Raw genomic sequence first — 14,984 nt, 5'->3', positions numbered from 1 at the left:
ATCAATTTTTAAAGATTCCCTACAGTTTTTATTTTTTATGGTAGCAAACTGAACACAGGCATTTATCTATGTACCCTAGATATCTAACACAAAATCACAGCTGAGCTCATTCAGATTCACTGCTACCCTATAAGACAAAATGGAACTAACTGGCCCATAGGGTTTCTAAGGCTGTAAATTTTAATGAAAGCATCTTTCTCTTGAGTAGTAGTGGCTGGTGAGCTGGAAGTTAGGACCTTTTAGCAGACAAGTGCTTTAATGATGGTATCACCAGGAGCCCTTCTATCCTACATACTTAATTTTTTTCTGGTTGATTTTATTATAAATGATCAGTTTAAAAATTAAATAAGATAAAAAAACAATACCTTTAAAAATCAATTATTATAGTAAGTATTGTATAAGGCTACTATAGGAAAATCAGTAAAATCTAATAAAGAACTCAAAAGCAAATATTTTAATTAAACTGAATTGGAGTCAATGGTAAATACTACATTTTAGCTATAGAGCCTATATTCTCTTTATAGTAAAAGCTCATTATAAAAAAGTCAAATGGTTTTAACAGTAAAAGTTAATAATTTTTTTTTTGTAGCGTACAGTTTATCCATTCTTTATATAACTTGGGAATGCTGTAACCCAAAGAAAATGCAGGCAATCGTTAAGAACATACTATTATCCATTTCATTTCTTTTTAGCATTTTCATTTGTTTTTATTGAAGGTCCAAAGACAAAAGATGAATTTTACCATTTAAGCTTCTAAAGTAGCATTTATTTAATAATAATTAAAAATTAACAGGCAATGTATGTTTATTTTAGAGACTCTGGAAAATACAGAAAAGTACAATTTAAAAAATCACCTTAATTTTACCTACCCAAAGATAGTGATGTAACATTTAGGGATTCTGGGCTAATTCCATAGTTCCTGTTTTTAAAGGTCATATATCCATTTGAGAATCTGATGGAATTTTGCCTTAATTCAGGCTGTTTATAAACTTTCTGAAAATACTGGTAGGTTTCTGATACAGAACTCTGGTGAGCTTTCTAAGGTTCTTAATAGCTGAAAAATTTTAAACCAGTAGACCAAATTCTACACAATTACCTGCTTTCAAATAATACCTGGGCTAATAATAATAAAGACGTCCAGAAAAAATTCTTGGAAAAAAAATAAAGCCATATAAAAAATATGACTATCAGATTTATCTTTTATTGACAAATTTGTGATCCCTTGGAAACTCCTGGTGGACATTCCATTATTTTACATAATGGCTTTTTCTATATGACTATTTCCAATACAGGCATACCTTGCTTTGTTGCACTTCATTTTACTACATATCATAGATATTGCACCCTCTTTACACTGTGCCCCAGATTGAAGGTTTGTGACAAGCCTCTGTTGAGCGAATCTATCAACATCGTTTTTCCAAAAGCATGTGCTTACTTCATGTCTCAGTCTCAAATTTTGGTATGCTACACTATTTCAAACTTTTTCATAATACTGTTGCTGTTAGGTGCCACTGAGTTGGTAATGACTCTCAGCGATCCTATGCACAACAGAATGAACACTGCCCGGTCCTGGGCCAACCTCACAGTTGTTGCTACATCCATCCCATCACTGCTGCCACTGTGCCAATCCAACTTATTGGAAGTCTTCCTCTTTTTCTCCGATCCTCCACTTTACCAAACATGATAGCCTTCTGGTCCCTTCTGACAATATGTCCAAAGTATGAGAGGTGAAGTTTGGCCATCCTGGCCTCCAAGGAGCACTCTGGCTGCACTTCTTCCAACACAGATCTGTGTTTGTTCTTTTGGCAGCCCATGGTACTTTTAACATTTTACTCCAACATCATAACACAAATGCATCAATTCTACTGACTTCCTTATTCACTGTCTAACTTTCGCATACATATGAGGTCATTGAAAATACCATGGCTTGGGTCAGGCATACTTTAGTTCTAAAACAGACATCTTCACTCTTCAAAACTTTAAAGAGGTCTCATGCAGCAGATCTGTCTAATGCAATATGTTCTTTGATTTCTTGACTGCTGCTTCCATAAGTATGATGGTTGATTCAAGTAAAATGAAATCTTTACAACTTTTATCTTTTCTCCATTGATATGGATGTTGTACATTGGTCCAGTGGTGAGGATTTTTGTTTCCTTTACATTGAGATGCAACCCATACTGAAGTCTGTGATCTTTGATCTTCATCAGTATTTTAAGTCCTCTTCACTGTCAGCAGGCAAGGTTGTATCATCTGCATATCATAGGTTGTTAAATGAGTCTTCTTCAAATCCTGATGCCACGTTTTTCTTCAAGAATCCAGCTTCTTGGATTATTTGCTCAGCATACAGATTGAACAAGTATAGTGAAAGAATACAACCCTGTCGCACATCTTTCTTTAATTTTAAACCATTCAGTGTTGCCTTGTTCTGTTCAAACAACTGTCTCAGTCTATGAACAAGTTCCCTCATCAGCACAATTAAGTGTTCCGGAACACTCATGCTTTGCAATGTTGTCAATAGCTTGTCATGATCCACATAACCAAAAATCTTTGCATAGGCAATAAAGCACAGGTATTTTTGTGGTATTCTCTGCTTTCAGCCAAGATCCATCTGACGTCAGCAATGATATCACTCAGCAATGATAGTTCATGTCCTCTTCTGAATCCGGCTTGAACCTCTGGAAGTTTTCTGTCAATATATGGTTGCAGCTATTTTGTATAACTTTTAGTAAAACTTTACTTGCAGGGACTATCAATGATATTGTCCGATGATTTCCGTATTCTGTTGGGTCACCTCTCTTTAGAATGGGCACAAATATGGGTCTGTTCTAATTAGTTGGCCAGGGTCTTCCAAATTTTTTGGCATAGATGAATGAGCCCCTCCAGTGTCTCATCTGTTTGTTGAAATATTTCAATTTGTATCCTATCAATTCCCAGTCCAATAGACCTTGGACTTCTTCCTTCAGTATCATGAACTCTTGATCATATGCTACCTCTTGAAATGGTTGAACATCAACCATTTGTTTTTGGTACAGTGACTCTCTGTGTATTCCTTCCATCTTTCTTTTGATGCTTTCTGTATCATTCAATAATTTGTCCAGAGAATTCTTCAATACTGCAAGTAGAGGTTTGAATTTTTTCTTCAGTTCCCTCAGCTTGAGAAATGATGAGATTGTTGTTCGCCTTTGGTTTCTAACTCCAGGTCTTTACACATATTGCTATAATATTTGACTCTATCTTGTAGAGCTGACCATTTAAATTTTCTGTTCAGCTCTTGGACCTCTTCATTTCTTCCATTTACTTTAGCATCTCTACACTGGAAAGCAAGTTTCAGTGTCTCTTCTGATATCCATTTTGACCTTTTCCTTCTTTCTTGTCTTCTTAATGACTTTTTGCTCTCTTCATGTATGATGTTCTTGATGTCATCCCACAACTCTTCTGGTTTCGGTCTTTAGTGTCTAATGCATCAAATCTGTTTTTCACACATGATCTCTAAATTAAGGTGGGATAAATTCAAGGTTATATTTTGGTTCTTGTGGACTTGTTTCCATTTTCTTCAGCCTCAGCCTGAATTTGCATTATGAGCAATTGATGGTCTGTTCCATAGTCTTCCCCTGGCTTTCATTTGGCTGATGATATGGAACTTTTCCAGTGTCTCTTTCCACAGATGTAGTAAATTGATTTCTGTGTATTCCATCTGGTGAGGTCCATGTGTACAATCATCTTTTATGTGGCTTTAAAAAGGTATTTGTAATGAACAAGTCATTGGTCTTGTAATGAACAAGTCATTGGTTTATCATGTCATCTCCAACATTGTTTTTATCACCAAGGCCATATTTTCCATCCACTGATCCTTCCTCAGACTCATAATGACCTTGTATATGGTTCTTGAGAAGCAGCTGGTAGGTATGAACTGCTGACCTTGAGGTTAGTAGTCCACTGCACACAGTGCAACACCAGGACTCCTTTAGAGGCTCTGCTGTTGTTGTTAAGGGCTGTCAAGTCGATTCCAGTTCATAGTGACTCTGTAATAGGGTGTCTGAGGAACAGTTGGTGGGTATGAACTGTGGATTTTGTTGTTTGTAGTCCAGTGTTAATCCTGAAGCACCACACTAGAAGTCCTTTAGTCTCTGGTGGTGATTGGTAGTTATGTGCCGTGGAATCGGTTCTGACTCATAGCAACCCTGCATAGGGTTTCCAAGGCTGTAAATATTTATGGAAGCAGAAGCCTCATCTTTCTCCTGTGGAACAGCTGGTTGTTTTTAACTGCTGACCTTGAGATTAGCAGCCCGACTAGTAACCACTACGCTACCACAGTCACTAGAGGGGATCAATCCTGCCAACATAAGGATTTTGGATTCCAAGCCTCAAGAATAGTGAGAAAATAAATGTCTTGTTGTTTTAAGGCACCTCACTTTATTATGGTAGCTGGGTTCATGCGCCAGACTGCAAAGTTGTTTGAACTGCAAAATTCGCGGTTCAAGCTCACCAGTTGCTCCTTGGAAATCCTATATAGGGTCACTATGGGTCATTATCAACTTGATGGCACTTAACAACAACAAGGAAAAAAAAATAATTTGAGTGGTATAGTGGAAAAGAGTAGTAACTGTATGTTTGTAACTTGAGATGACTAGCTGGGGGCCTATACACCCAAGACCCCACCTGGTGGTTTCAAGGGCTGCCGTACACAATATCCCAGCAAATTTATTAAAAGTATACCAAACCACAAAACATATAAAGTTATTAATTTCAATTAATAGACACATATTCTTTAATATGGGGTTCTGGTGTGGTGCTATAGGATAAGCACTGGATTGCAAGGTTGGTTTGAACTGCAAAATCTGTGGTTCAAACCCACCAGTTGCTCCTCAGAAACCCTATACAGGGTTGCTAAGAGCAGGAATCGACACGATGACACTTAATAACAATGTTCTTTAATATGTTCAGATGTAACCTTCTCCAGGAAATGTTTTGCTGATTTCCTAGTCAGAGAAAAGGTCTTACAATGCACTATAAATATTCTATAACTTGACTGCGGGCAGGAAATAGCTTATTTTCTAATTTCTTCCAGAGCTGGACACAATTGTTCAAAATATGTGTACTGAATGGAGAGGATTAAGCGCCTATTGTTTTGTATCATATAACTTTAAAATAGTTCAAGCTCCTTTGGCATACTTTGTAGAATAGATTGTACCTAGTTCCGTTTTAAGGTTAAAAAAATGTAACACAAGTTGCATAAGACTATTAAAATGCAATTCCAAAAGCATTTACCTTGTGATGCTTACTTAAGAATTTGTAGAGCTCATAAGAAAACATTTGTTTTTCATGGCAAATTATCTAAGTTAACTAGTGTTATGACAAATTTTAAATAGCTCAGAAAGCAGTTATAAAAACATCACTGACATAGAGATAGAGAAACCTCCAAAACAGATGCAATCTGTACTATACAAATACCATATGACCTCACTTATATGAAATGCTTAGACAAATGCATGAATACAAAAGTTTATTAGCAATTGTAACCATGGCAATGAGACAATATACGATAGAATGAATGTAAAACTAATGTTCTCCCATGTAAACTATCACATAATTCACAATAAATCATTAAAAAAAAAAAAAAGTTTATTAGCAGTTAACCAGGGACTGGTGGAGGGAAACAGGGAGTTGTTACTTAAGGTGGCAGCACCTTGACTGCTGACTAAGGGTACAGACAATGATCTACTTTCAGAAAACCTGTCACCGAAAATCCTCTGGAGCAGCTTCACTCTAATCCTCTCGGCATCCCTCAGGAGTTGGAGGGCACGAGAATATGGACTTAAAACAACAAAATCTTTAAGGGGTAATGAGTTTGTCTAGGGAATCAAAGTATCTGCAAATGAATAGTGGTAGTAGATGTATAACATGAAAAATACGTTACTGAAAGTGTATAGTTAAAGATGGTTAAAATGGCTGTTTTATATATATATATATTTTTTTTTTTTAAATAAACACACAGCCCATACAAAACACATGTATGTGGCCCAATTCAGGCTCTGGCAAATCATTTCTCGGAGCTTCACTTTACTTTTTGAAAAAGAAATATTAACGACTTTCCACAGTTATGATAAGTTAAAAAAAAAAAAAGCAAAAGCAAATAATCTGGATGTTTTAGATGTGCAGGAACTAATAATAGTTTTCTTTCACACTACTGGACAAGTTCAAGTTGTGTACTGAAACCCATTTAATGAAGTTTTCTGTTGAAGGACTATTGAAGGTTATCATTTAATTCCTCTGTAATTAGAATGATCAATCCAAAGTTTCTCAAGCTCTTAAAAAGCAAAACTCCAGTGTTTCTCAGCACTGGTTTTTCACTAGAATCATGCTGGAAAAAGTTTAAAACTGCAAAACTATTAAATTGCGATTGCTTTCTGTATCTTTTAGCTCCTGTCGTCGAGTTAGTTCCGACTCATAGTGACCTTGTATAGGGTTTCCCAGGAGCGATTGCTGAGTTTGAACCACCAACCTTGCAGTTCAAATTGACCTTGCAGTCCAGTGCTTATCCTACAGTCCTACACCAGGACCCCACTCACAGCAACCCAGTACAGGGTTTCAGAGGAACAACTGGTGAGTTTGAACCGCTGACCCGGTGGTTCAAACTAACCTTGTGTCCCAGTGCTTATCCTATAGAACAATAGCAGGACTCAAGAATTTTAGTGATAAATTGAAATTGAACTTTCTCAATCAAATACTCATAGTTTAAAAAAAAGTTCTTTGTGAACAATGTTTTCATATAATTAGAATACTCTGCTAAAGACATTTATTTAAATCTTTGTTTTCTTTGGAGAAATCAGTTCATATATTGATACTGCAGACACACAATAAAAGCATAACTATTTTAGGCAACTGTGAAAGTTCTTTAGCAACTGTAATTTCACATAGTTAGCTTAACCTGCATTTTATTCTTATGTTTTACACATCAGCAGAATTCTGTTTCTGACAAGCTAAAGCTTAAATTTTGCCACTGTCTTGAATAATGCTGTTTAAGCTGCTTTCTGACTCACTCTGAAATTGGCTATAGAATTTCAATGTAAATTTAAATAACTAAATGTTCTGATGTTCTTTTACCAGAATTCAAAAAAGTTATGTGACCTATGTAAAATGCTATTTGGTTGGGCCTTATGGCAGATTTGGTAATACTGCATACTCCAAAGTAATGGGAGCCATTAAAGTCTATGGTAATCTAAAGACTAAAGATTTGATAACTTTAAATAAAAACTAGCAATGAAATTATGCTATTAAAACTTAATTATAAATGCAAAAGAGCCTTCAGAAACCCAGTCCAGGTGAGTCTTCTTTCAGTAATTCTATAAAGTAGGTACTAAAGTAACATTTGCAGGGAGAAGTACATTAACATTGTCCAGGTTTAAAAACTTGTGGTTCTGAATTCAAAATCAAAAGGGCAGCATTTACATAGGACAAAACTCAGAAGGGTTGAAAGGAGGGTGTGGAATGGAAATAATCACAGGGAAGAAGTGAGATAACTATTACATGGGGGGATTGCAATAACTGAAATAAAAGTGTATGATACAATACGATGAATGTAAAGATAATGTTCTCCCATGTAAACTATCACATAATTCACAATAAAAACTTAAAAAAAAAAAAAAAAAAGTATGATTGGTTGAATGTAAAATGATGTTCTGCCCTGCAAAGTATCACTCAATTCACAGTAAGAAGTTAAAAATGAAAACAAAAAACTTGAAGGTCTCAGCTTTCTCCCATGGCCAGTGGGTTTGAATTGCTGACCTTGTGGTTAGCAGTCCAGTGCTTATCCTAAAGCGTCACCATGACTTCTTTAGTCAAAGAAAAACATACACAAATCAAATTTTATGCAATAGTATGCTTGTTAGTTGGTATCAAGTTGGTTATGTACACAGTCCTGTGCCATCCTCACAATCGTTGCTTATTTGTGCCCACTGTTGCTGTCACCGTGTCAATTCACCTCATTGAGGGTCGTCTTTGTTTTTTGCTGACCCTCTACTTTAGCAAGAATGATGTCCTTTCTTCAAGGACCGGTCCCTCCTGACATCATGTCCAAAGTATGTGAGACCAAGTCTCACCGTCCTTACTTCTTAATATCTCGATATAGTCAACCATTTTTCAAATGCATTACTATTTTCCCATCTTCCCTGTGATGTAGCTGTTAAGTGCTCGGCTGCTAACTGAAGGCTGGCAGTTTCCTCAAGAGAAATACTTTACAGTCTGCTTCCATAAAGAATGTTGTGTTGTTGTAGTGACCCTGTATAGGGTTTCCAAGGAGCAGCTGGTGAGCTTGAACTGCTGACCTTAATGTTCAAAATGACCTTGCAGTCCAGCACATTAACTTGCAGTGTCACACCAGAACTCCATAAAGAATACAGCCTTAGATATGCTATAGGACAGTTTACAGTGTCCAACAGGATCAATATGAGTTGCAATAGAAACAGTATGCTAAAAATGTATGCTAACAAAAGACAATCCCAAACCAGCTGCCATCAAACTGATTCTGACTCACATCAATGTTAGCAAATGGTTAATGAGAAGTACATATATCTTAGAGATTAGGGGATAGGAGTAAAGAAAACACACACACACACACACACACACATACACACACACACACACTCAAACGATTTAGCATAAAAGTTATTTTTGGAGAGCTCACTTTTATTTATATCTAATAATCAGTCCAGTTTATAATTGTTGTTGTTGTTAAGTGCCATCGAGTTGATTCCGACCCATAGTGACCCTGTATAGGGTTTCCAAGGAGCAGCTGGTGAGCTTGAACCACTGACCTTGCAGTTCAAATGACTTTGCAGTCTGTTGTATTAGCCCACAGCGCCACACCAGGACTCATAGTTTATAATTAGGTGGGCATAATAACTGGCTTACTGTTATTGCTAAGCCTTAACTGCTGAAAGGTGTCAAGGTACCACACACAGCTCTGTTAATAATGAAAATTGCAATGGAATATGATTAATTTTAGAAGTATGTGTGTATTTCAAGTTAACTTCACTAAGACTATCACAAAATAAGGATATTATGAAGAACTACTGAGAAAAGGTGTTAAGTGAAAATAGCTTTTATATGGAAAGTCCCAAGATTATGAACACCTGACTTAAATACAACTCGTATTTGCTCTTTAATGTAAATTTACTCTCTTTGAAATGACTGAGTCAACTTCTATCCAACTCACAACAAATTCTTCATTACCATCATCTTCACTTGCTGCATGTACAACTTTTAAATCACAGAAAAGGCTTGATGCCTCTCTCACCCTAAAGTAAGGCTAAACAAGAGCTGTAAGCACCTGTTCTGACTGACCAACACATTCTTAATCACATAGGACTGATTGCGTTTATAACCTAGGGACTGTCGGTACTTGGTTTACAGATAAGACACATTTTAGATCATTGTTAGCTGTCACAGAGCTGACCACCATGGTGACCACATGAATACTACAAAAAGTTTTATCTTTCTGGAAGGAGACTGCCAGACCTTTCTTTTCAAAGTTCTGTGTGGACGCGAATCGCCAAACTTTTGGTTGCTATCCAGGGACTCCAGTCAAAGGATGGTTGTTGTTAAGTACCATCAAGTCGGTTTCAACTCATAGCGCCCCTGTAGGGTTTCCAACAAGTGGCTGGTGAGTTTGAACTGCCAACCCTGTGGTTAGCAGTTTAGTGTTTATTCAATGGTTAAGTGATCAGCACCATACCATGGCAGACCCCACAAAAGGGTAGAACTTCTTAATCACAAGGGGAAAGATAGTAAAGATTGCTTATTCTGAAACATCCCATGTTAGTCAATCTTTTGAAAATTCATGTCTCAATGACAGTCATTTGTCGGATGTACAGCAGTAAAACTCATAGAATAGAAAGAGGATCATTCATACAGATTTCTTTGATAATTTATTCCATATAAATACATCTCAGAAAGATTATACTAAACTAGCTAAGTCCTATGTCTTAATCAATTTAACAGTTAAAATTTAAATATTTGCAGTCCAGATTTTATATACATGTACTAAAGACTGACTTACTTGTACAAAGATCTTCTAAACATTAAAATATATTGTTGGCATATGAACCAAAAGAGGGAAGGATATGAAAGACTTTGCATGGATTTCTTTCAAGCACTGGGAATATCTACTTCCAATATTGAGAAATCAGTACTATTATTTTGTGGTCCTGGTTGGCGCTATATATGATAAGCACTGGACTGCTAATCTCAAGGTCAGCTGTTCAAACCACCGGCTGCTCCTCTGAAATTCTATAAGGGTTGCTATGAGTTGGAACTGACTCAACAGCAGTTAACAACAACTATTAATATTTTTTAAAGTTAATCAGATTGCTTTCCTTTTAAAAACATTAAATTAGTTAATGCTCAGAATATACCTTTGCTACCTATAGGTTCCTGGTATGACGCTGTTGGTTAATGCGCCAGACTGCAAAGTCGTTTGAACTGCAAGGTCGGCGGTTCAAGCTCACCAGTCACTCCTCGGAAACCCTATACAGGGTCGCTATGGGTTGGAACCAACTCGACGGAACTTAACAACAACCTATAAGGTCACTATGAGTTGGAAGTTGGAATCCACTCAGTGGCAGAGGGGTTTGATTTGTTTACCTAATAATAAGATAATTACCATTTGAAAGCTTTATAAACCATAATACCTGTAATAGAATTCAGGCTCTATAAATGAAAGAAGAAATGAAAATGAAAAAACAAACAGAGATGCTAAGATTTTTCTCATGCCAACCAGTGACCTTACTGAATTTTATTTGATTATTACAAATGATCTTTCATGCCATTTTATAATTTAAAGAAATCTAAGAGTTCTAATGAGAAGACTGGAAAATTGAGCAAGTTCACTATTAATTTCGGTTTGAACAGAGGGTTCAAAATGCAGCACATTTTATGTGTGCAGTTAGAATTACTTGGTTCAATTCTGAGTTGATTCCAACTCATGGTAAGCACATGTGCCAGGTACTAGGTGCTTTATTTTCATTTAAAAGTCCACCATGATACTGGTCAGTTCTTATAATAAGCACCTAGTTATTTGTGGGCTTCATCTAACCAGAGGCCAGAAAGATTGGAGAGCTATAGTACTCAAGTGTATAGGACAAGATGAGATCCTGAAATGAAGGGATACATTTTTCTTTCTATTTGCTTTGATTGATTTCACATAGACTAGACAAGATATCAGGTGAGTTTGTAAAACTGAAGACTGTAAAATCTAGAGTATTCTTTATACTTAAATTGATTAAACATAGTATTTTACCTCATCTCAATAAAGTCATTCAATGGAATAGAAATGATAGAAAACAATACCTTTTTTGTTTCAAATTGTGCTTCTTCCTGACAGCATCCTCGGCAGTCAGGGTCCAGCTGAAGCAGGTTGAACTGTCCAAGAAGATCACAAGAGCTGCAGAGCAGGTTGCTGGAGAAGCCTAATTCTCTGCATGCCTCCGATGAAAATTCTGCTCCAAAAGCAGATACCTGAGAATAAATCATTCCACATTTACATCATAAAGCTCCTCAAAGAAGGGATATTGGGGCTGTCAAAATCTAACACTGAAGACAAGTTACTGAAACGTTTCATTAAGATACAAATTCTTGGTAATTTTAAACTTTATCATCTTATATGAGATCCTTCTTTGATTCCTCCTCCCAAAATTCTCCTCTTAAACACAGGTCAGTTTTTAGTTTAGCTAAAATACAGATTAACAAAAAGATGTCATTTTGTTAAAATATGTATTATATTATACATTTATTTTATTTTAATGAAACATTTAATGTTGTTATTTAAGAGCTGTTGAGTTCGACTCAGCAATCCTGTTTGAGCAGTTGGTGGGTTTGATTCCCTGACCGTGCAGTTAGCAGTACAATGCTTATCCTACAGCATCACACCAGGTCTTCAAATATTCAGTAGTTGTATTTTTTGTTTTTTAATTTCTCTTAGAAGAAAAAAAATTATCTCATTTAAAGAATGTAGCATCTGCTCAGTGGATCTATACAGTAACATTAGCTTTTAGGTCTGTACCACACTCTACAAACTTACTTGCGTTCACCTCTGGCTCAGGAACAGTGAGGAAAGGGGATACTAACTTCCCTCAGCCTTAGTTTCCTTAGTGGTAATACATTCTATAAAACAAATTATTGTAAAGGTTTAATGAGAAGACTTATGTAAAATAATGAATCAGAATGATGGGCAAAAGCAGGCTTTCAAAAATACTAGTGTTATTTCTTTGTTCATTCTCCTGTCACATCTCAGTGAATGTAGTATAGCACCATCGATCCATCCAAGGCCAAACAATCCTTTGGTGTCTTTCCTCTCCTATCTCTTCAGGGACTTCATTTTATTAATAACTCAATCCTTTAGTATATTCATACCCTCTCTGGTTCTAATTGCTCTTCCCATATTGTTATTTCTGAATTGTACTATACCATGGTTTGTCATCCTGTCACTCCAATAATTTGCCAAAGTCATCAAATGAAAAGACATCTAAATCTCTTGAAACTATTATCTTCCCTTGGCTTCTGTAGGTTTCTTCCAACAATTGTTGTGGCTCCAGCTATTTCTTCCAAAAGCTTGTCCTTCTTGTCTTTTCTCTTCTATACATCTCTTAAATACTGTCATGCTACCCCAAAGTTCTGTTATTGGCAATCTATTCACTTTATAAAATATGGATGACTTCATCTTTATCCATAGCTACAAGTACTTATTTACTGAAAAATCTAGTTTTTAAGTGTCAAACTTCCAGAGCCAACAGCTTACTAGATGTCTCATGAACATGCTGCATATCCACTGCAACAGTCACAATCCCCAGCAGTGAAATTTATCTTCTCAATTTCAAGTTATACATCCTCATGCATACTGGGAGGCTAACTCCAAGATTGGTAGTTCGAATCCACCAGCCACTCCACAGGAGAAAGATGAGCCTTTCTGCTCCCTTCAAGATTTATAGGCTTGGAAACCCTATCCAGGGTCACTACGAGTTAGAACTGACTCAATGGCACTTACATGCATTCAGTATCTCTGTAAAATGGCACCACTTCCCTTTAGCACCTAGTTACCCAGGCATCCTAGACTACTAATTCTCATGCCATTCAATTGTCATGTTTTGACAATTCTGCCCCTTAAAGAGAACCCAAATATTTTCTTGTTCACTATTTGAAAAGGTTACTGCCAGCACTATGTCTTATCACTTCCCAATCTCAATCTTCTTTCAAGCTATAATGAATTACTCTAGCATCTGAACATAAAAAATTCTTAATCCAACACCTTTACCCATGCTTCTCCCAGTGCTGAAGTCTCTATTCCATTTTTCTCACAAAGCTGATTCCCATTTATTGCAAAAGTATCAATCTTCTAGAAAGCCTCCTCTTAAAAAAAAAATTAGACTCCAATTTTTAGCCAAAGTACTTTTCTTCTCTGAAAAAGAATTCTGCATATAGCTGTAAAACAGCACTACTCGTGACATAGTTGCTAAGTGCCATTGAGTCTATTCCAACTCATAGTGACCCTGGGTAGGGTTTCCAAGGAGCGGCTGGTGGGTTTGAAGTGCTGACTTTGTGGTTAGCAGCCCAGTGCTTATTCTAAAGTGCCAGTATAAACTGAGGACTGACTGACTGACTCCCCAAACAATACTAGGAGCTCTTCTGAGGCCATGTATTGTTTTTCTACTCACTGTTGTCAAGCAGAACTGCCCTCAGAGTTTCCAAGGCTGTAATCTTTACAGAAAAAGCACACCACTGTCTTTCTCCCATGGACTGGTGGGCTCAAACTGCTGATCTTTGGGTTAGCAGCCAAGTTCTCTTACCATTGTGATACTACCCTTCCAAAGAAAGGTGATCTAACAAAACACAGAAATTATGGAATAACATCACAAATACCACAGGGAAGTAAAATTTTGTTGAATGAAAAACAAAGCAGTTGAAGAAGTACATCTATAGGGAACTGCCAGAAATTCAAAAAGCTATGAAAAAAGGGATATCTTGCTAATATCAGATGGAACTTGGCGGAAAGCAGAGAATACCAGAAAGATGGTTACCTGCATTTTACTGTCCATGCAAAGGACACAACACATTATGGATCACAAGAAATTATGGATGACAAACATTGTGAAGAATGGGAATTCCAGAACAGTTAATTGTGCTCATGCAGAACCTGCACCTAGACCAAGAGGCAGTTGTTTGAACAAAATAAGAGAATACTGTGTGGTTTATAATTAGGAAAGGTCTGCATCAGAGTTGTATCCTTTCACTATATTTATTCAATCTGTATGCTGAGCAGAAAAATCTGAGAAGCTGTACTATATGAAGACCTCAGTATTAGGATTGGAGGGAGGCTTATTAGTAACCTGACATACAAATACAAGCTTACTTGCTTGAAAGCAAAGAGGACTTGAAGCACTTACTGATGAAGTTCAAAGACTACAGCCTTTAGTATGGATTCTATTAAAAGAAGATGAAAAGCCTCACAACTGGACTTATTTAATAAACATCATGATAAATGGAAATATTGACTGTAAACTGGTTGCTCTTCTAGATGGGATGGGGAATCTTGAAAATGTCAAGGATTTAATTTTACTTAATGCCCATGAAAGCAGAAGTCAAGAAATCAAATAATGTATTGCACTGGACACATCTTTTCAAAAAAAAGACCTTTAAGGAGTCCTGGTGTGGCACCGTGGGATAATGTGCTGGAGTGCAAGGCCAGTTTGAACCGAAAGATCAGAAGCTCAAATTCACAAGCCGCTTCTCAGAAACTCTACACAGGGTCACTCCGAGTCAGAGTCCACATGATGACACTCAACAACAAAAGTGTTAAAAAGCAAAGATGTCACTTTAAGGATTAAGGTGTGAAAAGGCCAAGTCTTGGAATTTCTAATCACTTCATATGCATGCAAAAAATGAACAATAAATAAGGATTCTGAATTATGATGATGCCAGAGAGTACTGAATAA

General features: G+C 36.6%; 1 pseudogene; it reads right to left on the bottom strand.

Moving 5' to 3' along the window:
* Positions 1 to 14,488, bottom strand: part of LOC102825262 — a 32,931-nt pseudogene extending 18,443 nt beyond the window's left edge.
* Positions 14,489 to 14,984: the final 496 nt, after the last annotated feature.

The sequence above is a fragment of the Chrysochloris asiatica genome, unplaced genomic scaffold, assembly GCF_000296735.1.
Source record: "Chrysochloris asiatica unplaced genomic scaffold, ChrAsi1.0 scaffold00002, whole genome shotgun sequence".
NCBI classification, from domain to species: Eukaryota; Metazoa; Chordata; class Mammalia; order Afrosoricida; family Chrysochloridae; genus Chrysochloris; species Chrysochloris asiatica.
The sequence above is the reverse complement of the archived record's forward strand: the minus strand, read 5'-3'. Positions and strand labels throughout refer to the sequence as shown.